This window comes from Geotrypetes seraphini, chromosome 5 (genome assembly GCF_902459505.1).
Source record: "Geotrypetes seraphini chromosome 5, aGeoSer1.1, whole genome shotgun sequence".
Lineage (NCBI taxonomy): Eukaryota > Metazoa > Chordata > Amphibia > Gymnophiona > Dermophiidae > Geotrypetes > Geotrypetes seraphini.
Window position 1 is genome coordinate 229,897,027 of NC_047088.1, and position 25,548 is coordinate 229,922,574.

Here is a 25,548-nt window from a genome sequence, read left to right on the forward strand (position 1 = left end):
TGAAACTCATACTTGTTCTGGATTTAAAGTGCCGTTTGATCAGTCTGTAGATTTACCAGTTGCAACCACCAGAGGGAGCAGGCACAGAACTCTGACATCACCTCCCAGAGCATGTCCTGCCAGGGCTTTTCCCTTTACACATATGGGGAAAGGGACTAACACAATTAGAGAGTTACCTGTAGCTGGATGCACAAGCAAGCTGACTGTTTTGAGCAGAAAAAGGACAGAGAGGAGCAGATGAGTAGGCAAGGGGGACTGAGCTGCCTGAGACCATGGAACTGAGCCTGCCTGTGCAGGTGCCTCCTGAAACAAAGTTCAGTGTGAGCAGTTTATGGATGTAGAGCCAGCTGGAGATTCTGATAATCACATCCAGGATATGGAGGTATGTTGGTCTGCTAAAGCCAGCAAGTAGCAATAAGAAAAAAAGAGCTTTGCAAGTGTGTTTTCCTGTGCAAGTTGAAAAGGATTGTAACCCCTTTGTCAAGACTTTGCTGTTTTGTTTTCCCCATTGTGTGTGGAGTCGGGGTTGTGTAGTTGAAGCCCGTTGTTTGTGGCAGAGAGAGAGTGAGGTAGTTCTGCATTGTTTAAGAGGTGGGTTTAAGTGGGTTCTTTTTGTTACAACTTTTACCATCACGCAGAGCCACTCTCTAAAAGCAGCTCTGCTGCTGGTATCCAGTACCCTAATACTGGAGCAGGCCAGGCTGGCTGACAAACAAGCCTGACTCAGAATCAAAGAGAAATTGATTACCCTGTTGTTTGCATATGAGACTGAACATTATGAACTTTAGGCTCTCTGGAGCCAAAGACTAGCTCAAGACTTACCCAAAGGAACTTTTCCTGAGTAGCTGGGGATTCAAACCAGGAAGTTTTGGGTTTTTTTCTTTTTCTCTGGCTGGGAAGTATAAGCCGGGGTATGCTGGATTTAACCCTTTCAGGACCAAGGGACATATTTGTCCCATAATTTTAAAATCCTATAAATTTTGATTGGGATAGTCTACAGTTCTAAATTTGATATGTACGGATTCCATATGATACTGCCTTTATGTAAACAAACTGGTTCCGACATTCATTCATTAGCGTCGTTGCCAGATTGACGAGAAGATTCACTTGCCACACTGTCCATAAGCCAGAAGTGTGATTTTTTTTAAAAAAAATAATGATATTTCACAAAAAAAAATCAATTTTTTGGCATCTGCAAGCCCTTTTTACCATAAAAATGTCATCAAAATCACAAAAATTAGCCTACGATCCTTATGGTCCTGAAAGGGTTAAAAGACAAACATTTCAAGCCCTCAACTCATCCTGAGAGTCCTGTTTGTTTTGCTGAGATATGGTTGCCTGAAGGGCAGGACTGACTGTTGGAACATTCTGACCACTGTCCATACTCAAGCAATCCTGTATATTTTGGGGTTTTACTTGTTTGTTTGTTTTCCCTGCTGAACTGAATCCTGCAATTGCCTTTTTCTGTTGAACATTATACTATGGCTTGGGAGCCATAAGATAATAAAAGGGTTAACAAACCAGAACTGTGTTATTGGTAGTGTGTATGGTTGATGCTCACATGCCCTCCTGACAGATGACTATGAGGCTCAGTTTGACCCATAGGCTATTAAATTCTGCCACGGGTTTCCCCAAGAGCCACCACCCAAAGGGGGCCTGTGACAATACCAAGGAGGACGTGCATGCCAATCACATGCATATTCATTGTGGATATCCAGAAAACCCAATGCAGGCTCATAATTGAAAAACATAGATGTCCAAAAAGCATCCTTAATCAGCACTTGGACATCCTAATCGCCAGGACATCCAAGTGACAATAGTCTTTCTATACATCTAGTGAGGTATTCCAGCCTCTGTATGTCCAGAGCACGAGATGGGCATGATGGAGGTGTGTTATGGGTGGGCTTTGGGTGGTCTCAAGGGCGGGTTAGACATGGACGTCTTGCAACAATAATCAAACATTTTGCAAGGCATCTGGGACGGAACTTATATGTTTGGAACTAATTCTGTTTTAGAAGGGTCTAAGTGGCACAAAGGTGCCAAAACTGACTATATGACCACTGCAGCGCAAACAATTCTGGAACAACCTTACCTCCCCTCTTCGGAACTTGAGCTCTCTCCAAGTTTTCCGCAAACATCTGAAAACCTGGCTTTTCTAAAAAAATGTAAGTCTCCCTCCAACTTAGGAATCAAGGAAACTCTTATATCTTGGCATCCCAAGTCCTCTAAATTTTCTTCACACTTCTACCTCTAACCCTCTGTTGTAGTTCCTTCCTATTTCTCCTACTGTAAACCGCGTCGAGCTCTACGAACGTGGAGATGATGCGGTTTACAAACCTAAGGATTAGATTAGATTAGACCCTTGGTACGCCACAGAAATAAATCTCGAACAAAAACAAAAACACTGTGGAGAAGATGATGTTCAAGATTCAGGCTTTATTAGAAGTACAGTTCAATAATCCACATGAGAAATGCCTAGGACCCAAATCCAGTGGCGTACCTAGGGGGGGCGGGGGCGGTCCACCCCAGGTGCACGCCCCAAGGGGGTGCACAGGAGAGAGCTGGACGGGGGACCCGCGGAGTTAAATACATCTCGAGCCACGAGGCTCGTCTTCTGTTCCTTCCTGCCCTGCCGCTCACATATAGCCGATGGGAAGTCTTCCCAGCGCTGACGTCGGAGAATACTTCCGGTCGGCTATTTGTGCGCGGCAGGGCAGGCAGGAAACTGAAGACAAGCCTCGCGGCTCGAGCTCCTTTTTGCTGAGAAAGTTGCAAAGATGGGCTTGGAGGCAAACGCGGAACACAAAAGGGGGGAGGAAGTGCGTTTTGGACACAAGGCATGGACTTGGGAGAGAAGAAGGGAGGGAAAGAGATGCTGAGGTGGGGGAGGGAATGGGATTTTGGACACAGAAGGCATGGACTTGGGAGAGAGGAAGGCAGGGAAAGAGATGCTGAGGTGGGGGAGGGAATGGGTTTTTGGACACAGAAGGCATGGACTTGGGAGAGAAGAAGGGAAGGAAAGAGATGCTGAGGTGGGGGAGGGAATGGGTTTTTGGACACAGAAGGCATGGACTTGGGAGAGAGGAAGGGAGGGAAAGAGATGCTGAGGTGGGGGAGGGAATGTGTTTTTGGACACAGAAGGCATGGACTTGGGAGAGAGGAAGGGAGGGAAAGAGATGCTGAGGTGGGGGAGGGAATGTGTTTTTGGACACAGAAGGCATGGACTTGGGAGAGAGGAAGGGAGGGAAAGAGATGGTTGTGTACACGGGGAATAGAAGAAAGGAGAATTTTTGGTCATAAGGAGGTAGTGAGGTACAGATAGTGGCATACCAAGGTCCACCCCGGGTTTACGTCCCAAGGGGGTGCACAGCTGGCCACCCTCCAGTGTTCTCCCTAGGCTGGCAAACTGCGGCTCTTTAGCCACTTGAGTGCCACCGGCGCCATCGGGAACGAGCCGGCGCCAAGTTCTCCCTGCTTTTCCCTGTGGGGCCGACCAACTCTCGCCACCCGCGTCAATTCTGACATCGGAGAGGACGTTCTGGGCCAGCCAATCGCTGCCTGTCTGGCCTAGAACGTCCTCTCCGACGTTAGAATTGACGTCAGGTGGCGAGAGTTGGTCGGCCCCACGGGGAAGACAAGCAGGGCGAACTCGGCATCGGCCTGTTCCCGATGGCGGCAGTGGCAGCCTATTCCCCAGTGGTGGTGGCAGCATTTTCCCAATGGTGGTGGCATAGGGGAGGGCAGGGAGAAAGAAAGAAAGGGGGGACAGGGAGCCAGAAAGAAAGAAAGGGGGCAGGGTGAAACAAAGAAAAATGGGGTACGGAGAGAGAGAGAAAAACAGACATACAGAAAGAAAGGGGGTATGGAGAGAGAGAAAAAGAAAGAAGGGGCAGGGTGAAACAAAGAAAAAGTTTGGGGAGGGAATGAGGTCTGGAGGAGAGGAAGCATACAGGAGGCTGAAAGAAGGGAAGAAATATTGGATGCACAGTCAGAAGAATAAAGTGCAACCAAAGACTCATGAAATTACCAAAGGTAGGAAAAATGATTTTATTTTCAATTTAGTGATCAAAATGTGTCTGCTTTGAGAATTTATATATGCTGTCTATATTTTGCACTATGGCCCCCTTTTACTAAACCGCAATAGCGTTTTTTAGCGCAGGGAGCCTATGAGCGTTAAGAGCAGCGTGGGGCATTCAGCGCAACTCCCTGCACTAAAAACCGCTATCGCATTTTAGTAAAAAGGGAGGGGGAATATTTGTCTATTTTTGTATAGTTGTTACTGAGGTGACATTGCATAAAGTCATCTGCCTTGACCTCTTTGAAAACCCGCGGAATATAAATGATAATTAACATTTTCTCTGCGTACAGCGTGCTTTGTGTTTTTAAAATTTTATTGTTGGTAGATCATTTTGACTTGGCCACAAAGGTAAGGGGGAGGGAGGGGAACTGCTGAAAGACATCTAGTAATCCTTGCAGGCTTGACTGTACAGGGAATTATTTTTGTAAAATCATGTTTTGTTATGTGACTGGCATTATTTAGACTTTAATTTCTATGAATGAATAGAATGAAAATGATATAAATTACTTGCTTGTTTTTATGTGCGTGCGCTGAAGGAAAGTGGAGAGAGAGTGGGCTGAGGACGCTGAAGGGAAATGGGGAAGAGAGTGGGGAGAAGACGCTGATTTATAAATTGACAATTGTACAGAATATTATTTCTTTTTATACTTTAATATAAACAATTCAAGGCTTGTGTGGATGGAATCAGGTGGTTTGCAGGGATGGGGACCGAGCTTACGGGGATTAGTCCAATAAAATGATATTTTTTTATTTCTCATTATTTGTTTTATTTTTATTTGTTAATTTGTAAAGTGGCGATTGTTATGTATCAGTTTTTTCAAATTTACATCTACTGTCTTTATATTTTGCACTGTATTAGAGGACATGTGTTACTGTTTTTGTGGTGTTGCATTGTATCCAGTGTCTGGTTTCTTGGCGGTTCAGTTTAACTTTTGTCTACATATTTCTATTTTTAGTTTGTGATTATTCCATATTGGGCGAGGGTGTATCTCTGTTCTGTGTGTATGAAAAGAACATAGTTTTCAGTTGGCATTGACTATAGCATCAATTGACTGTGCGGGATCTGGCTTGTTTAGTTTTACAATGTATGTGTTGGTGTTCTAGTGCTCACTGCAGTGTTTAAGATGCTGCCTTTTCCTAGGTACACTCTTGTTGTGCGATATGTGGATTGTTACTAAAAATCATATTTTTCATATAGATTGGGGAGGGGGGTGTCAAAAAATGATGGGCCCCGGGTGCCACATACCCTAGGTACGCCACTGCCCAAATCATTGGGGACTTGGACCCAACACGGTCCGTGTTTTGATAAAACTGTTTTTCTCAGGAGTCCCTAAGGGTCCTGATACAAAGACTCATGGTTTAAAGGTTAAAAACCTTAGCATCCTCATACAAAGAATCATGGATAAAAGGCTAAAAACTGAGATCACCCTGCACCAATCATACAACTTTCCTTCTCCAATGCACCTTCCAGGCCTCAGACAGCTTGGGACACACGGTTTACAGGAAACCCACCCATACCAACTGTTATCTGCATGCAGAGTCTCATCACCACCCATCCACAAAAAGAGGGGTTCTACACATCCTCGTGAATAGAGCTCTAAGAGTTTGTGACCCAGGAAGCCTTCAGGAAAAAAAGGACACCCTCCAGGACACTTTTTTCTTGCTATGGCTACAGCAGAAGAGCTATCTCTTGAGCCCTAAAATTTATGGACAACTCGACCCAGAAAACCATCAATGACCAACAACCACCAGAGGACAATATTGTGTCAGAGCAAAAAATAGTAGTGCTCCCTTATGTCCAAGGAATAACAGTTCGCATAGGGAAACTACTAAAAAAAAATAACATCTAAACAGCCTACAATGCACCCCAGAAACTTGCATCTGCACTTACACTTGTCAAAGATTGTTTGCCTCTGCTTCAAACTCCTGGTGTATATGAAATCCTATGCAGTTGTGGCCAATCTTACATTGGTAAGACTGGACACACTATAGAGGAAAGGCTGAAAGAGCACAAGAGACACTACAAGCTATGCAACCCAGAAAAATCAGCTATAGCCCTCCATGACAGGGAAACTGGTCATACAATTAGATTTGAAAACACAAAAGTCCTGGATAAAGAAGACCACTGGTGGCCAAGAAGAATCAAAGAAGCAATAGAATTGCAAGACACCCCAATAACGTCAATGCAGATAAAGGGCTCTTCATAAACAAAGCATGGCAACTTCTCATCCAAAAGAAACTTAATGCAAAAAGGACTGGGGCCAAGGACAAACATCTTTCCCTTCATCTCACAAGTCCCAGCCTCTTTTCTGACAATCATCCTGGATTTCCAACGAACTTTCCCGCTAAAATTCAAATTCATGACCAACAGACTTCTCTGTTCTCAATCAGGTCAGCCCAACAAACTTTCCCACCAAAAATTCAAATTTCTTGACCCATAGATTGCCCTGTTCTCAATCAGGTCCGTGAACCCACTATATATATAAAGACACACTGCAGACCTCACATCATACTCTGAAGAAAGCCACAGTATGATGGCTGAAATGCCAGTTCTTTCTACACAGATGCGGCAAGACCCAGAAACCTGCTACAATCATGATTTAAAAAAAATATATTTCACACCCAAACCACACAAAAATACTTTAGGCCTATACTGTTCTGTTCACTAAGGTTTTGCAGCCTAAGTTCATGGTGCTGCATTTTTTTTTTAAATCATTAAATAGTTCTAGGCCACTCCTTAGACTCTGTTAGATTATTTTCATGTCATCCACTCCTTCCAGGATGTCTGCCTTGTTGTAGTTTTTTGTATCATCTGCAAACCTTTCCCAACAACCCGTCCTCAATACTACTAAACAAAATGTTGACCAGGAGCAATAACAGCTCCTTGCAGCACACCCTAGTATGCCCCTGTCCTTAAAGTTAACTCAATTTATAATTTTCTTGTATTGCTTCCCACTCAAACTGTTTCTAAACTCAGTCAATCACTTAAGGGCCTAAGAACACAGGAAAAACACAAAATGTAAAATATATAATAAATAATACACATATAATGGAGAAGCTCAAAAATTGTAGCTCATGTATTGTAACATCATTGTCGAAGCTCATGTTTTGTAACAGCCCTTGCTGGAAGTTAATTCATTAGACTCTGAAGATTGATGCATTTTAGGTGATAGTAGCATTTATGGACCTGTCAAGATTTGAATATGGGTTATGACAATTGATATGGACTCGGTTAAGACAAGCAGTAGAGATGACCAAGATAACAAGGGTGCTGTTTATTTCAAAAGTCTGATTTTATTGATTCAACAACTTGACACGTGTTTCGGCCTATCCAGCCTGCCTCAGGAGCCTTATTCAGGTCAGTGTGTGTGTTTATTGCTATAAATTATGTCACAATTTAAAACACCATCCATATGATAATATGGTGTGTTTGACATTTTCATCTACTGCCAAACTATTACAATAGATTGGAAGTATGCAGCTGATATGTAGAGGGGTTTGTTTTTGACGTCACACGCTCTGACGACACAAATTCTTACCTCCGGTGAACGGCCGGCAGCTCAACAATTGTTTGTCAGTAGATGTGCCTGTCCAATGCATCCCATTTGGATGGTGTTTTAAATTGTGACATAATTTATAGTGAAAAACCACACACTGACCTGAATAAGGCTCCTGAGGCAGGTCGGGTAGACCGAAACACGTGTTGAGTCGTTGAATCAATAAAAGCAGACTTATGAAATAAACAACACCCTTGTTATCTTGGTCATCTCCACTGTTTGTCTGCACGTTGTTGTCTTGTGGAGGCGATCCTCCTGTTTTTGCCTGACATGGACTTGGTTAAAACAAGAATTAGCCATGAGATGGAGTATATTCAGGATAATTTATTACATTATAAAGACATACAAATATATGTATAAAACTTTGTAGTTTGCTCTGAAATTGATTTTGTTTTATAACTTGCATAGAATCATTGGGGTCCTTTTACTAAGCTGCGACAAGCCCTAATGTAAGCTTACAGCAGCAAAAAATGGTTTACTGCAGGATGCGGTGAGGCATCCCACAGTAATTTTTGAATGTGCACGCACTACCCATGCACTAAAAAATAACATTTATTTTTTTAGCATTAGGGGCAGATGTGGGGAAGGAGAGTGGTCATTTTCTGCATTAATTGGTTAGCATATCCAAGCTGCCGTGCACTAACCGATTTGGGCTTGTCTAGCGTGCGAGCCCTCCATAATGGGTAACGGTAGGAGCTCATATTCTAATGGTGACAATCAGAGTGTGGCTATTTATAGTGACAGTAGAAAAAAATCGACCATTTTTCTAAGGTGGAAAAATGACCTTAGCACGCACAAATGACCTCTGAAAGGATGTGCTAAGGCCATTATCTATCGCACTCCCTCTTTTACAAAACCGTAGCACGGTTTTGAGTGCCGGCTGCGGCGGAAACAGCTGTGACGCTCAAAGAAATTCTATGAGCGTCGGAGCTGCTACTGCTGCGGACGGTGCGAAAAACGCTAGCGTGGCTTTGTAACAGAGGGCCACAGTTTGGTAAAAGGTTCCCATTGTGTTATAAATGGGATATAAATCCTATTTTAAATTAAATCAGTGTCCCCCTGTCATTTGTCCCTCTCTTGTAGAACTTGGATGCCTTAATAAACATATATTCTTTTTTAGTTCTAATTTTGAGAGGTATTTTTCAGCTTAACCACTTCCTCTTTCAGTTCCTCCACGTGTTACACAAGGGAGTAAATCTGTAGGTCTCTTGTAAAGCAAACTGGTTGCTTACCATGAATCAGACTAAGTTTGGATGAAGGCAGAAATTGCAATGAGTGACTGCTTTGGTGACATGATGTTTCGCAGCCATACTTTGGCTGTAATAGCTTAGTACTTATTAAAAGAAATTGCCAATATAGTTACCAAAGTGCCTGCCTATTTTTCAACTATTCTGCATGCAATCTTTCTTGCTTGTTCACTTGCTATTGGAGCATGCAGCAGTTCATCTTATTCCTCCAGACTATAAAATGTGTGTATACCTTTGTATCCATTTAGTGTGTTCCCTTTGTAGAATTAATTCAAAGATTTAATACACTATTTTAACTCAAAGACCACCAAAGTTTATCCACAGCTTGACTGAGATATGATTGAAGTCTACAAAATCCTGAGTGGAATAGAACAGGTAACAAGTGGATCGATTTTTCACTCCGTCAAAAATGGCAAAGACTAGGGGACACTCGATGAAGTTACAGGGAAATACTCTTAAAACCAATAGGAGGAAAAAAAATTTCACTCAGAGAATAGTTAAGCTCTGAAATGCGTTGCCAGAGGATGTGGTAAGAGCGGATAGCGTAGCTGATTTTAAGAAAGGTTTGGACAAGTTCCTGGAGGAAAAGTCCATAGTTTGTTATTGAGAAAGACACGAGGGAAGCCACTGCTTGCCCTGTATTGATCACTTCTCTCTAAACCACTAACTTTTCTCTGTACTCTTTTCAAATCTCTAATCTTATAAAGCTATATGGTGCCTGCTTACATAGTGTGGCATTATATACACTGTAAAGAGATTCATAAACTTCATTATATAAGTTTATGTATATACATTAATTATTTTTATTTTTTCTATTTTTTCATTTGTATGGACCTTTGGATATTAACTGGACCATGAATAATGCCCAACTATCTCTTGTCTTCATCAGTCCACTTTATTGTTTTATTCAATCAAAACTCTAAAATTCATTTAATTTCATAATCGTATTTGTAATTTCATAACTCCATAGCTATTTCTTCATTGCATTTCATTTCAATTTATTTCATTTCATTACTTAATATCTTTTTCTTAGCTTCGAGTTTAGCTCTCAAAAGTTCATCAATGCCACCTCTCCCGACATGCATGTTTCAAACAAAGTTTTTCTTCAGGGTCGAGGGGAACTGAAAAACATACAAAACTTTTAAAATTCAACTCTCTTCTCAGTTATTGCTTCTTTAAAATTCATTCAAACATTGCAGACGCTAGTGACCTCTCAAATGTAAAAGCATTATACTCTGCTAAACATCGTGCAAGCAATTTGTCCAAAAGTTGTTATGAAATTTGTTAAAACGGGGGGTTTATTTCAAAAGACTGATCAGAAACAGAAAACAGTTTTCAGATATAAGTTTGTCTCTTACCGATCGAAGGTGCAGTCATTTCAGTTCAAACATGGCCGCGGTTTGTAATCTGCTGAATATAAAGCAGCTGAAAGCTCCACGTTTGAGCGTTTGACGTCAGTAAGGAGGCTGGCCTACTCATAATATCGGCACTATAACATCCTCTGAGAGGAAGGGGCAAATTTTGGAGCTGTTGTAGAGATAAAAGCAATGGGTTTTAACAGTTTGTTGGATGTATGTAGAAAATGAGATCAGAGTCAAACACGACTTCAAGGTTACGAACAGAGGAGAAGGGAACGATAAGAGTATTATTTACAGAAATGGAGAATGGAGGAAATGGAGCAGAGGGTTTGAGAGGAAAGTGGAATTACTGCAGGTTATTCCACATTGTTTAAGGTGTGATAAGAGGCCAACTTTTACCACACCTTACGAACAACTCTCCTAAGGGGCAATATATTCAAATAGGCTATTTTTGCACATACCATACCGTGTTTTGCCTCTCCTAATTCTTAAGCAAAGATGTATGGAGTATAATCTCAGTTTCTCAAATTGACTGCTAATGCTCCTCATTGTACTTTAATTAGTTTACTTTTAAATACCATGCTTTAAGACTATTTCTGCTTTCATCCCCGAACTAAACTATTTGTATTTCTAATTTTTGTTTGCTAGCCTCTGCAATTATTCTCGTAATTTTGTTTTGGATTCTTGGCTTAAACCCCGGAGCAATCCTGAGTGCAGTCACACAGATATTTCTCATTTCCAACTACAGTTTATTTGCTTTTGTTCTAATCTCTGTCTTTGTCTTTCCCTTGCAGCTGTATTACATACGGTGATCTAAGCAATATTACTTTTGCCATGTTCTTCATGAGCTTATAAGGATTAACTGATAGTGATCAATGACCCCCCTGGCAGGGCTACAGGTAGCAAATGTTCCAGATACCAATAAATATTGTTCACAAATGCTCAATGATTTATGGATGAGCTCCCTTGGATTTGGTCAGAGTTCCAGAAACAAAGATTAAGTAAGTATATATAGACCAAAGACTTTAAATGTCACATTTTGCAGACCACAGACAAGTTTGGCTTTCAGGGTACTGAAAGCATGCAAATGATACTATTTTGGTGCCAAGTTCATGCAGATTAATAGACACATTTTAATGTCCTGAAATATAGACCTGTTTTCAGCCCTTTGAGAACTCCAATCCTAAACAATGGCTATTAACCAATATATGAGGAATTTTGTAATCAGTTGCACTTCTGAATAGAGGAAAATTGTATTTGCCTGTAAATAAGAAGTGGAGAGGAGAAAAATGTTATTGCTGATATCCTAATACATTGACAAGCAATGATACAGAAAAACTAGACTGACTTGTTAGACCGATGCCTGATTAGCTCAGGACATTATACCTTGAATCCTAGTTGTAGGTATACCAAACATTGGAACAGTAAAATTAACTGGTTAAAATTAACTGGTTATTAACTGGTTAATAGCTAAATGGTTAAATTTGCAGTTGGATAGCCAATTAAATCAAACTTGCACAAATTCTTTGAGATTAGATTTGGGATAGTCATTCATATTTAGCTATTTTTAGATACTGAGTTATAGCTGGGAAGCACTGCCCTTGCATATGAGGGTTTTTCAAAAAGTTTCTGCACTTTCATATTTTCACAGGAAATGGTTGGGGCGGGAGATGTGGCATGTTTTAGAATGGTATGTGACTAGTTGGTCAGCCAAAACAGGGTGATTATGTGGAAAAGTTATGTAATTTGCTTTTGAGATCTTTAATAGTGTTTACAAAATAAAAGTGCAGGAACTTTTTGAAGATCCCTCATAGCGTAATGCATGCTACTGAACATTTAAAAAAGTGTTTTCAAAATGTTTCAAATTATACATAATCAAGAAAAATTCTTGTACAGAAAACCAGAAAATTATTAAGTAAACAGATATAGTTTAACTTCACTTCAGTGCTACACTAAAAAAGAATAATTGAGGTGTGAGAGAGTCAGGGATTCTTCCACAATAATGATGATATTATATGACCAGGCAGGAGGGGGTGCTAATCAGAGAAAGAAGGAACCACAAACCCCGGGATGCACTGGGCTCAGATGTTTAGGGCTGAACTGCCTGAGAAGAGGTGGAAGAGCGGCTGAGTCACAGAGGCGGGGACCCAGGCAGACATGAGTACACTTCTCCCTTCGTATTTGCAGTTTCAGCAATCGCGGTTTCGATTATTCACGGTGTTTAGCTTGCTGGCTCCTCCCCCCCCAAATTACATCAGCTTGCATAGAGAAATCGCTGATTCTAAGCGTTTACAGAGAAAATTGCTGATTCCCAGCACTTTCTTCACCGTGTTTTGCCTCTCCTTCAGGAAAAGGCCAGGTCTCCCACCATGTTATTCGCGCTTTTGCCATATTCACGATGGTTTTTAATAGAAAACAGCAAATAACATATGAAAAAGTTGTTTGCGGTTTTCCTGTATTTGCAGTTCTGTTAATCCCCTATCACAGCGAATACGGAGGGAGAAATGAATATCTGTTCTAGTTTGAGAGTCATTCAGGGAGGTCCCTGGAAGAGAAAGGAATTCCCCAGCTTTCCCCTAGATGTGGCTGAGGCAGAACTCTTAGGGAAGCTAACTCTACTTGAGCAAAGAAAGAGAGACTGTACAAAGTAAAACAGTTATTGACAGCTTGGCTGAGGGTATCTGGACTATATGCATGGAACAGCATTTGCAGTTCTGTTAGAAACCTCTACCATGGCTTAGTAAAAGAGGGCCAAAGATAGGACTGAGTTTTATGCAATCCTATTTACACAGTTATCTTTTTAAGTACTGACAATTGAGTGGCTAAATGTTAACTCTACCTCTGGAATACCTCCAAAATAGTCAGTTTTTGACCCAAGTGCTTCCCAGGCATTTTCAGTGCCCTATCTGGTTAACTGCTGCTGAAAATACCTGATTAGCCCCAGACAGGTGATGAAAACAGCTAGGAGACTCTCCTGGCCCTTTAAATCATTTTGAATACTGGAGCAATAATATGCTTTCATATCAGTTAAGCACCCAAAAGAGAAAACCTCAGGAAAGCCAAAAGGAGATAGGTTAAATGCCAAAGTAAGGAAAATAAAGGCCATTGGAAGAATCTCTAAAGAAACTATAAATCCTGAGCAAGGGACATCTACGCCTTGGTGAAAGCTTCAGGTTTGAAAATAATAACACATGCAAAATCTAAACTAAACTAAACTAAACCTTAGGTTTTTATATCGCGCCATCTCCATGGTCGTGGAGCTCGGCACGGTTTACAGGGAATGTAATGAGAAAGGAACTCCAGGGAAAGGGTTAGATGAAGATCGGAGGGAAGAAGAATGTTAGAGAGCTAGAAAGTCAGGGAGGAGGGAGAGTTAGATTTTAGAGAAAAGCCAGGTTTTCAGATGTTTTCGGAAGGGTTGGAGAGCACTCAGGTTCCGAAGGGGGGAGGTGAGGTTATTGACACCAGCGCAAGGTTTTAAAAATTAATTAACATTTATTTAATTATTATTTCTATTTTTCCATTATGAGATCAAAAGCGTCAGCATAATTGCTTAACAGTTGCGCTAATGGGAGATCGTTAGAGTTGCCAAATGCTGGCCTTCTCATAATGATCTCGTCTTAATAGCTCCAGATTTTCTATTATATGCTGTTGGCTCATTATGACATCATCAGTATAACAACCAATAAAGTAATATGGGTGGTCTTAAAAGTTGGACACAGGAAAATTCCTCCACGTTTAAAAGTTTAGAACAGTACATTTGATTTCTGAATTAACATTATTATTCAAGAGAATCTACAATTATTAACATGGTGCTGAAAAGTTCTCAGCCTTGGAGGAAAAGAAAAGAATCTGACAGGTTCAAATGATATAGCCTTAGCCTACAGGAGGAGGAGGAGGGGCCGGCCTCCCCCTCTCCTCCTAAGCTGACAGTCTCACACACAAAGAGGAGGAGTCTCTGACCTAATTACTCCCAGATGTTGCCTCAGGATTTCTCTAGGTTACAAATATATATTATGTTTTTCAAACCCTATGCTTTTGTTCAACACATTCACACAAATCACTCCAGTCATATTTGCTTGGCCAAGCCTTCCATACATAATTTGCATTCAAATCTATATTAAATTCAGTTTGAGACACGTTATCTTTCTTTACCAGTCTAAAGCAAGCACATGTGGAATTAATTAACACCACGCTGCTGAGAACAAAGACCTGGACACACAAAATGGATTCCTCAACTCAAAATGGATTCCTTGTAATCATGTAATCATGATTTCCACCATGATTTGGCTCAACAGCAAAGTACATAAACAGATATTATTATGCTTTCCCTTATATTAATCTGTGGTATGTTTTTCTCTGGCTTTTATATATTATTCAGATTTTTATTCAACCGTTTTTCTGTACGCTTCTATTTGGGCGTGGTCCTTAACTGACACAGATGTTTGTCTAACTAGAATTACCCAGAATCATACGAAAAACAGGCGCTTTTGTAGAAAAACTCCACAAAAAATATTGCCCTTATCATGTCCTGACATCCATTCCCATTACCGTCCCATAACCATTACCCCCTGCTGGCCACGAGCCACTACTCCTCAATCCGCTATCCTGGAGGCAAAAAAAAAAGGTCTACTCTGCACAGCTCCTCCAAAAAATCCTCAATTGCTACAGATACTTATTCACATTGACAAATCACCTCTTCCTACAGGAAATTTCAAGTTTCCAAATTTATTTAAAATTTGTTATACCGCTTATCATAATTCTAAGTGATGTACAGACTTCATAAAAGAATATGGTCATACATACAATTGTAATTAGTTGGACATACAAGAGACTAACTAATGTACAGGGAACAAAAGGTTAAGGGGAGAACTCCATTAAATCAATAGGACAGCAAGATGGTTAGGGATAGAACAGTAGGGAGTGAGAATCCCTTCAGGAAATGGCTCGAGAGACTACCTGAGCTCAAGGCAGCCATTTCCTGTGAGCAATCTACATGGGGCATGAGCGTGGGAAGATCGCTCCTGCCTGAAAAACAGCTAGACCACCAGGTAAGGCTTAAGGGGGGGCTTACAGGGCTAAAAATATCCAGGGTAAGCAGGGGATAAGGGCAGAACCGGCCCAAATATTATTCACAGTTTTTCCATATTCACGGGCTGGCTCTGCCCCTACCCTGCGAATACGAAGGGGGAAGTGTAGTGGTCAAATCATTTTGATTTCATTATGAGCACACATCCCAGCTGACTTCAGCAGTGAGACACTCTCCGACCACTTCCAAGCAAAATCAACCCTCTCACTTCCATCACCCATGGGACTCCCCCCCCAGCCTATCCCACGTGCTTATCCATGGACTTACAAGCAGATCTGTTCCCCAGTTCCAACCAATCACCCACAGAGATCTTGCAGAGACCATGAAACTACTCTGCCCGACCATGCCCATCCAATCTCCTACTATCAGTTCAAGATGCTTTCATTGGGTCAATCCTTCCTCTCATCAATGCCTCCCTAGTGACTAGAAATGTACCGCTTAGCTAGAAATCCGCCCTCATCAAACCCATCCTCAAGAAGCCCAGCCTTGAGCCCAAGTAGCTACAGACCGATCTCCATCCTGCCTTTTGTCTAAAAACTACTAGAGAAGATAGTGCTACGACAGCTACAATCCTTCCTGTATCAACAAGGAGCCCTATCTAAGTTCCAATTGGGCTTCAGAGTGTACCATAGCACAGGAACCGTCCACTTAGACATCATAGATGAATGCTGGTCCATACTGGACAAGGTAAATGTCGTCCTACTAATCCAGCTTGTCCTCAGTGCAGCCTTTGATATTGTTGACCACCAGATCCTGCTTACCAGACTTACCAACCTAGGAATCACAGGGTCAGCACTCCAATTGTTCTCATCTTTTCTATCACAGAGAACACAATCCGTTCTGTTTGGTTCAGTCATCTCTAGGCCTAAACCCACAAAATACAGGGTACCCAAGGAGCCTTACTATCCCCACTCCTTTTTAACCTATACATTAAGCATGTCATAGACATTGCCCACAAACACAACATCAAGATCCATTTGTATGCTGACGATATTCAACTGCTCTTTCCTCTAGGTAGGGATAGGCCACCCAACTCATCAAGCTACACAATTGTCTCAAAGACATGAAAGACTGGATAATTTGCAACAAACTTCAACTCAACACTGCCAAAACAGAGCTCCTCTGGGTCAGGAAGCAGAGCTCAAGTTTCACCCACCCATCATTATCCTGGGAATCAACTACTCTAATAGCCAAAGATCAGGTCCGCAGCCTTAGTGTGATACTGGATAATCACCTTTCTCTCTCTGCCCACATCTCCCAAGTTATCTCCATCTCATTCTATTATCTGTGTAAATTATGGAGGATCCACCCTATCCACTCTTACCTCTCTGAACCAGCTCCTCTACGCCTATGTGTTCTTACGTGTGGATTATTGCAATTCACTCTTCAATGGACTCACTGCAAAAAAACCTTAACCATCTACAGTGATTGCAGAATATGGTGATCCACCTCTTAAAAAATCTCGGCTTCCACGGCCGTGCCTCACCTGCACTACGAGCAGTGTACTGGCTATCAACAAGCGCTGTGCCTTCAATGGCCTTGTATTCGCTCATAAAAACCTCCACCATAAAGCACCCTATTATATAGTTGCCAAATTATGCCCCCTCCACTCTGAAACAGAAAAAAAACCCTCAGCATTCCCCCAGGAAGAGCCCTTCAACTGGAAACTGCACATAAACGCTCCTACAGCCATTTCTTCCCTAAGTTATGGAATTATCTGTCCATGCAAATCAGATCCCTGGACTCTCTGACGACCTTCTGGAATGCAGTAAAGACCTTCTTCTTTTGCTAACTGCTTTGGACCAGAAATGGGTTACGAGGAACTGTGTCAATTAAGTCCTCAAGCCATATGAGCAGACATATGAACAAGATTACACTTCTGCTTGACTTCCCCTCTATAAGCATTCAATATGGTTTTCAGCCTATGCCCTGCTATGCTCCCTATGTTACCCAAGTCCCCTCCTCCTAAACTATGTATGCCCTTTGTCCCACCTGGTTCCCCTCTGTACATTACAGCATGTTAGCCTCACCTTGTACTTAAATCTACTGCCTACAGAATCTGTACATTTCTCCTTGATGATAATTTGATAGCCTTTAATATTGTACCTAGGTTCCCTCTGTATTGTGTAACCCCACTGATCCTTCTGTTATCCCACTCTCTGAAACTGAGTTTGCTCTACTGTTACCCACCCTGAGATTTCTGGGAAGGTGAGAAATAAAGCAAAATAAATAAATAATTGTGTAGCAGATTGCTTAAATGAGGGATCGTGGGTACCTATTTGGGGTAGACATGCGAGATTCCTTTCTTTTCTTTATAAAACTGCTCTACAAAAAGTGCAAAATCATGGCTGGAGGATGTGGTAACAACAGTTAGCATAGCTGGGTTCAAAAAATATTTGGAAAGTTTTCTGGAGGAAAAGTCCATAGTCTGCTATTGAGACAAACATGGGGGGAAGCCAATGCCTTCCCTGGGATTGGTAGCATAGAATGTTGCTACTATTTGGGATTCTGCCAGATACTTGTGACATGGATTGGCCACTGTTCGAAACAGAATGCTAAACTAGATGGTTCATTGGTCTGACTCAAAATAGCTATTCTTTTGTTCTTCAGTCTAGGAATTGGTATAAATATAAATGACAATACTTTAATCATGCATGTTTTATAAAGAACTAGCTGATCACCTGGCGTTGCCCTGATATCCCAATCCCAGATATCCCAATCTGAGCAGCAAGAATGGCCCTCTCTATGGAGTTGAACTTGGAATTAAACGACATTAGGAGTGTCTCAGTGAACCCAAAAATTATGGATTAGAAATTTATCTTTCATATCCTATAGTCGAGCCTCACGCTGCTGTACTGTCTCTGAAGCTCTAGATATAGCAGCTCTCTCTTTCATATCCTGTAGCTGGGACTTATGCTTCTGGACTGTCTCTGAAGCTCTAGATGTAGCTTTGATTGTACTTGGCCAATTACATTACGTTTCCATGGAGGCATTGTTACAGTAATGACAGCACAGCACAGTGTGACATCATTCCCAAGTTTCACACAATTGCTCAAAGCAATATCTGTCTTTTTCAATGATTCTTTACATGTCACCCCTTTCCCACCCCCATAGTATTTTTCCCAGATAGTAATTGATATGTATACCAAGTTTGGTTAAAATATGTCCATGCATTTCAGAGTTATACTGGAACATGCATACATACATCTGATTTTATATATAGATATAGATAAATATAAATTGTGACTCCACCATGCTTTATCCCAATCACATCTATACCTGAGTCATATTTAAGTATGTTCCAGGGAAAGATTGCTAGACACCCATCCAACATACATTACCAGCTATTACTGATTAGGGGAGAATGAGCTCCCTACATCTATGGGGCCTTGAGAACTGCCAAATTGATGGTCCTTGTCAGCCTGCTTTGTGCATTCTTAATAAAGTATCATCACATATACTTTTATGCATAAGGTACATTTATAAACAGTATTTTCTGCACTAATACAGGCACATGCATGCTAAAAAAAAATCTTTATGAAATTATTCCATTAGCTAGACAGCACTGAGAATAATAAGAGGCTTCCATTATTTTACGTGTGTTAAACCTTATAAACATGCTAAAAACAGGATAATAGAAATGGGTCTAAATTTGAACCTGTACATGCTCTAGGCCAGACTCATTTTTATTTCCCTAACTGTGTGTGACAGCACTTATGTGTACAAAGTCTAACTAGATTATGGAAGTGATGTGGGATTTTTAACTGAAGACATTTATTTGCTTAAAAGTTAATTTTAACCACCTACATCTGTGATTAACTCTGTACAGCTCACTGATTCAACCTCCATTTGAGTTGTAGAAAAATCTATGTTTGCACTTTACATATCGAACCGTACCGCCAAGCAAGCTAGATGCTGAGCCACCCATTCTATACTTATGGGCGGCTTGGCATTTAGCTTGCACTGATTGGCAGCATGGCTTGATAAAAAGGGGGGGAAGGGGATAAACACGGTGACCCATCAAAAGCATGCTGGACTTTGGCGTGCCGACAATCCCACAACATTTGTATGCAGGATATATGCATGCTGCCGCTTCTGCCACTTTTAAGCATTTTCATTAATGCTGTGAGGGGGGGTGTTGGGGAACCCCCCCCCACTATATTTACAAGTCCTCGCACTCCTGTTGGGGAGTGGTTGGAGGGAAACCCCCCCCCCCACTACACTGAAAACTCCCAAACAGTGAAAATGGGAATTTTCAGTGTACTCGGGGGGTTTCCCCTCAACGGGAGCGTGAGGGCTTGTAAATGTAGTGAGGGATTTCCCCCCCCACACACACACACACATACACACCCTCACAGCGCTAACAGAAAGCCTTAAAAGCGGCGGAAGCGGTAGTGCATATATGTCCTATATGCAAATGTCACCACGGGATTGTTGGTGCACCAAAGTCTGGCTTGCTTTTGACGGTGTACCATAAATACCATACCAAATAAGACTGCAAAATCCATGGGAATCAAGGAAAAATAACCAGGACATTAATACATAGCTAAACAGAAAACAGAATATCAAGCCGTAATAAAAAACTTGAAAACTTGAAACCACAACATTAAATTTAAGAAACCAAAACAGAGAGGTGCATTTCTGCTATCGTTTAACAACTAAAATGTAATTATCCTTGCAAAAATATGTGAGTTTATAGAATATCCAGAGCATTTTCTTGAGTAGCCTGGATTTTATCAATAAGGTGAAAATGTCCTCTTATACCACTTGGAGGCACTCTAATACTATTTAAATTTAGAATGTATTTATAAAATTCCTGTTTTGAAACAATCATCCCTTCTCTTTGTTCCTGATAATCACATGGGGATAGGTAATTAAGACTGTTTTTGGTATTTAAATGTTGAAATTATTCATATTTATCACCATGTAAATTATGCTGGGGTAAACAGGCCCCCAAATCCTCAGAAAAAAGTGTGACTGGCAGGCTGAAGATAAAAAAAGTCTAGGTGTTCAGTCTTGGTTTGGAACAGAGGACTTCAGAAACATCTGTGGTATAATAATGTAGAATGATGTAATGCCATCCAAATGAGAAATTTCTAACATTTGAATACAGCAGACTGGATTGCTAAAGGAAAAAAAAAAAAGGTACTTAAGCTCAAATTTAAACCATTTGGATAAAAGAGATGAACTTCAGAATTGGTTTCAAATCTGATAATTAAGATAACAGATTTGGTATCATCACCATATAAATGTAAGAATTTCATACTTACGGCCTCTTTTACAAAGTCGCACTAGTGGCTGCCGCGCAGCAATCTCTATGGGCTTCGGGGCCATTAGCGCAGCAGGGCCGCTAGTGCGGCTCTGTAGAAGAGGCCGTTAAGAGTTAAACCTTGTTAAAATATCATTTTGAATAGAGTAAAATTAATTCAAAGTCCTGGACATTCAGTGAAAACACATGCAATATATTACATCTTGCAGTGCCAAAGTATTTGAGTCATCCATATTTATAACTCTTATCTGTACCTTTTTCCACTTTAGCCAACTCCAGATTCTGTCCCTTCGACTTTGCTGCACCGTATGCCTGGAACAAACTGCCTGACTCGGTACATCAAGCTCTTTCTCCGGCAGTGTTAAGCTCCAGACTCAAAGCCCCCTTCTTTGAAGCTGCTTTCAAGTCCAAAGTCCAACCTATCTGCTAAGCACCAATATCTGTAATTCCCCTACTTGAGCACTATGTATAGCTGCACCTTTTTATTATCAAGTTTGTAACTAGACTGTAAGCTCTTTAGAGTAGGGACTGTCTGGTAGCACTATAGAAATGATTAGTAATAGTAAGAGTAGTAGTATAATCAATGTTCCCTCTGCATGTAATTCCAATGAATGAACATCCTAATTTGAAGGAAAAAAAAGCTGATTCAAAGTTCAAAGGTCCTGAATTTGCATAAACCTATCTTTATCAGATCTACCTGTGCTTGGAAGAGAGTACTACATTATTAGCTTCATTAAAAGCTGAATGACATTTATTATTATTTCCTCAATATTTAGATTCACTCTCCTCCTATGGAAATGGACTAAGAGAGCATATTGACCGCTTGCTGTCATAGCTCCCTGACCTAAGAGTAAGAAATAAAAAAATGCTTGTCCATATTTTAGTACAATTTAGACTGTGAGTCCACCTGGGACAGAAAAAAGTACACTAAATAGGGTTGCTAGATTTCCCCCAGATCTGCCCCATTCCACCTTGGCTCGATCTCCGCCCTTTCCATCCCCAGCCCCACAAACCTCCCTGTGCTTGGGATTGCATTGGCGCATGCGTGGATGTTGACGCAATGATGTCACGCATATGACATCATCGCATCAACATCTGCGTATGTGCAGATGCCCCTCCGGACATGGCCCTGAGGTCGGGGACTTCCAAAAGTAAACTAAACCTTAAGCTTATATACCACATCTTTTCTATAAAGATAGAGCTCGGCACAGTTTACAAGAAATTTAAAGAAAGGAAAATATAGTAAGAGTGCCGGGTTTTGAAAATCCCTCCGGGCACCTGGACTGTCCTCTAAAAAGAAGACATGTCCAGGTGTTCCCAGATGTCTGGTAACTCTGTGCATATTGTATATGTAAACTGTTTTGGTTGTACGTATATCAAGTCCAGTACCCTTTTACCCTTTAGTCAACATCCTACCTTATTTAAGGGTTCATAGTCAATGGCGCGCAAGACACCAGTGCGCCGACAATCCAGCGCCAACAATTCGGCGCAAGAGAGAAGCACGCGGGGGAAAAAGTAATTTTTAAAGAGCTCCGACAAGGGTTTGGGGTGGCAACCCCCCCCCACACACACACTTTATTGGTTAGTGTTCACGCTGCTGTTGGATGGGGGTTCAGGGGGTTGGAAACCTCTATTATAGAGAAACGGAACTTTTTCTGATTTTTTGGGGGGGAAAAGTTCTGTTTTCTCTATAATGTGGGGCAGCGCGAACACTAACCAATAAAGTGTGTGTGGGGGGTTGCCACCCCAAACCCCCCGTCGGAGCTCTTTAAAAATTACTTTTCCCCCGCGCGCTTCTGTCGGCACTGGATTGTCGGCGCGCTGGCGTCTGGCACGCGATTATCCCGTCACCTATTTAAGGGCTATTTTACTAAGGGGCATTAATGAATTTATTACATGCTAAGATTAGCACACACTAAGGGCTCCTTTTACGAATGTGTGCTAGCGTTTTTTAGTGCATGCACCAGATTAGCGCGCGCTATAGCATGTGCTAGCCAAAAAACTACCGCCTGCTCAAGAGGAGGCGGTTGCGGCTAGCATGCGTGGTATTTTAGCGCGTGCTATTTTAAGTGTTAAGGCTCTAACTTGCCTTCGTAAAAGGAGCCCTAAATGATAAGCAGCCCATTTTATTCCTATGGTGAAACAATATTTGTGCGCCAACAATTTGTGATGGTGGAACTTTTGAGTCTTTCTGGGACTAGGATTACCAGACTTCCAGGTAAACCCGGACATGTCCTCTGTCAGCTGAAGGTATTGTGGGCATGCCCAACAGAGCAGCAAGCGGGTCCCTGGATTTTCCTAGTGGTCTCTGCAGTGGGATGTGCACAAGGGAATCCAGGTCCATATCCCATTCCACTTTTTTCATTTGTGATGTAAATTATTTATTTATTTAGATTTGTATCCCGTCCTCCCCAAAGAGCTCAGGAAGAGTTACAGTTTACATTCACAGTGCTGCAATATAGGGTTTACACCAGGAAATGGCAACACCAGGAAATATTTCTTCACCGAGAGAGTGGTTGATCCTTGGAACGAGCTCCTGGTGCAGGTGATCGAGGCAAACAGCGTGCAAGAATTTAAAAGCAAATGGGATGCCCATGTGGGATCCCTTAGAGGGTTAAGCCAAGGGAACCTGTCACCAGGAGTGGGATCCCTAGGATAGTAGACTTGGGGGTGCGTCATCTTCTATGTTTCTATGTGTGTTGCAATATAACTTCATGTAGCTCATATTAGCTCCCCAGAAACAACCCAATGCCTACTGTGCCAAAAATACGAGACACCTGCAGGCTGGAATGTGATTGTTGTGGTGTAAAATCAGGTAAAGCAATTGTATTTTCTATTCCTGTAAAGCTCACAATACATTTCTCCTATTCAAAAATGGCTCTCCGATGGACGGATTGTCTTTTTTTTAATGTTATCGGCAAAGCAGCCCAATTTGGACTTAGATAACTTTTCAAATATGCCCCTCCATGCCACCACCCTCCGTATGAACAACAACCTCCCACTGGAAAAACTTAAACTCCCCCTTCCAACAATTCCCCTCCATAAGAGTGGCAGTGAGCATTTCTTCTGCAGAGTCTTGTTAGAGAAATTCAAATAAATTAATGGAGTGGGAAGGTTAGTCTAGTATAAGGCATCTGCTCTAGAAGTCTGCATGGGAACTGGGATCACAGGAATCCCGCGGGTCCCGCGGGAATCCCATGGGGATGGAAGGCTTTGGAAGCAGGGTTCGTCCATATAATATAATGGGCACGTCAGCCTTAGTAAAAGAGGGGGTTTATAAGTTAATTACCTGAACAGAAAACAAAAAAAGGGTTCCACCAAAGAGATTCCACAAGGAAAACAGCAAAAGAAACTGTGGAATTGATGATCCTGTCAGAAGTAATTGCTGCTTTTTATGGGGACGGGTGGGGATGGCGGTAATTCCTTGCGGGGATGGGTGGAGACGAAGAGGATTCTGGCGGGGACGGGTGGGGATGGAAAGGATCCTGATGGGGACAGATGGGGATGGGTGGGATTTCTGTCTCCGCGCAACTCTCTAATCTGCTCTACATCTACAGAGAAGTTCTACGGACCAAGAGAAACTAATGGGCCGATTTAGGCATTCAAAAAAAGGGGAGCACATGAGACAATGGCAGCTCCTGATAGCACCAGAGCACTTCTGATCCCTGGGGATGCCTCATTTATATGGTTCTGTCAAGGGCAACATTTCTGAAGGTAAGGTAAACAATTCATTCTAGTCTGGCCAGTGGCTTAGCAAAGGTGAGAAGCACCCAAGGCGGTGACGTCCCTCTTCCACCCTCTTCTCTGCCCTGAGTGGAGGAGGGAGATGGAATGGAGAAGGATTATGGAAAATTCTGATATGGAAAAATCCTTGTAAGTCCTGAGATAGAACAGTTGAAGTAGGATAAAAAGAAAAACTAGAACTCACAGAAACTTTTCTCTCTCTCTCTCTGCAACTGACATCTATCTTATCTATCTCTGCAGCTGATAGAAACAGTAGATTAACTGTGAAAAGATATTTCACACCATTTACCAGAAGGCATACAAGGATGGGGAAATACCCTGTCTTTAAGTTAAGTTAGCTACTGTGTCAGTGAAACTTGAGAGAAAATAACAGGTCCTAATGCTGAGGTTTGGCATTAGGGCCGCACCCAGCCAGATATCATGCAAAGATGAACACAGCCCATGGTCAGAAGACAGAATTCTCAAGAAAGAGGAAAACAGCCCATGGCCAGAAGATAGAATTCTCAAGAATTATCATCTAACACCAGATGCTAGAAATGTGTTAAGACACCACAGTTGGGAGGGGGTTTGATGCTCGGAATTGCTTATATGGTATAGGGAAGAGGCATTTACGGGAAAAGGTTAGGTCTTACGGTAAACAGAGAGAACGTATAACATGACGCAAGTGAACAAGCCAATAAATGAATTTAGTTAGGTAGTGATGCATAGGAAAATAGCCAATAAAGATGTAACATGTGATTTAGGCCAACGTGGTGTTGGCCACCTAGAAATGTATAAAACCCAGGCCTTTAGGAGGAAGTGAACAGAACAGACATCAGAGGATCTTCAGGCCTGAAGATCACATTTTCTGTTACGCTATATGCTGAATGCTTTATTTCTGTATGCTGTTATTGATTGGATAAATAAATACATACTTATTGAAATCAGTATATAGCGTGTGAGGTCTCCTTTGAGGTAGGCATGGACAGCGGCCTACTTCAGCCCCCCCCCCAACATCTTCACACACTCCACCCCCGTCTCCTCCTGCCATGTGCACGCTGCTTCCTAGGAAGTGACATCAGAGGAAGAACCGACGCTGGTGCGACAGCAGGTTGGGGTTTGCTGCTCACGCCAGGAACGTTGCAGAGGTACAGGAGAAGGAAAGTGGCATGCACATGTGGCAGTGGGGGAGGGGCTGGGAGGCGGAGAGGAGGATGGGTGACTACG

At 41.8% G+C, this 25,548-nt stretch overlaps 1 protein-coding gene and 1 long non-coding RNA gene across 12 annotated transcripts in view; one reads left to right on the top strand and one right to left on the bottom strand.

The window, feature by feature from the left end:
* The window catches only part of KYNU (kynureninase), a 461,407-nt gene that overhangs the window by 274,271 nt on the left and 161,588 nt on the right, over positions 1–25,548 (bottom strand). The gene's annotated exons all lie outside the window — the stretch shown is intronic.
* LOC117360897 lies at positions 149–22,102 on the top strand. The gene is made up of 3 exons (XR_004539551.1): positions 149–382; positions 11,035–11,241; positions 20,868–22,102. It is a non-coding gene; the product is annotated as an uncharacterized LOC117360897 (long non-coding RNA).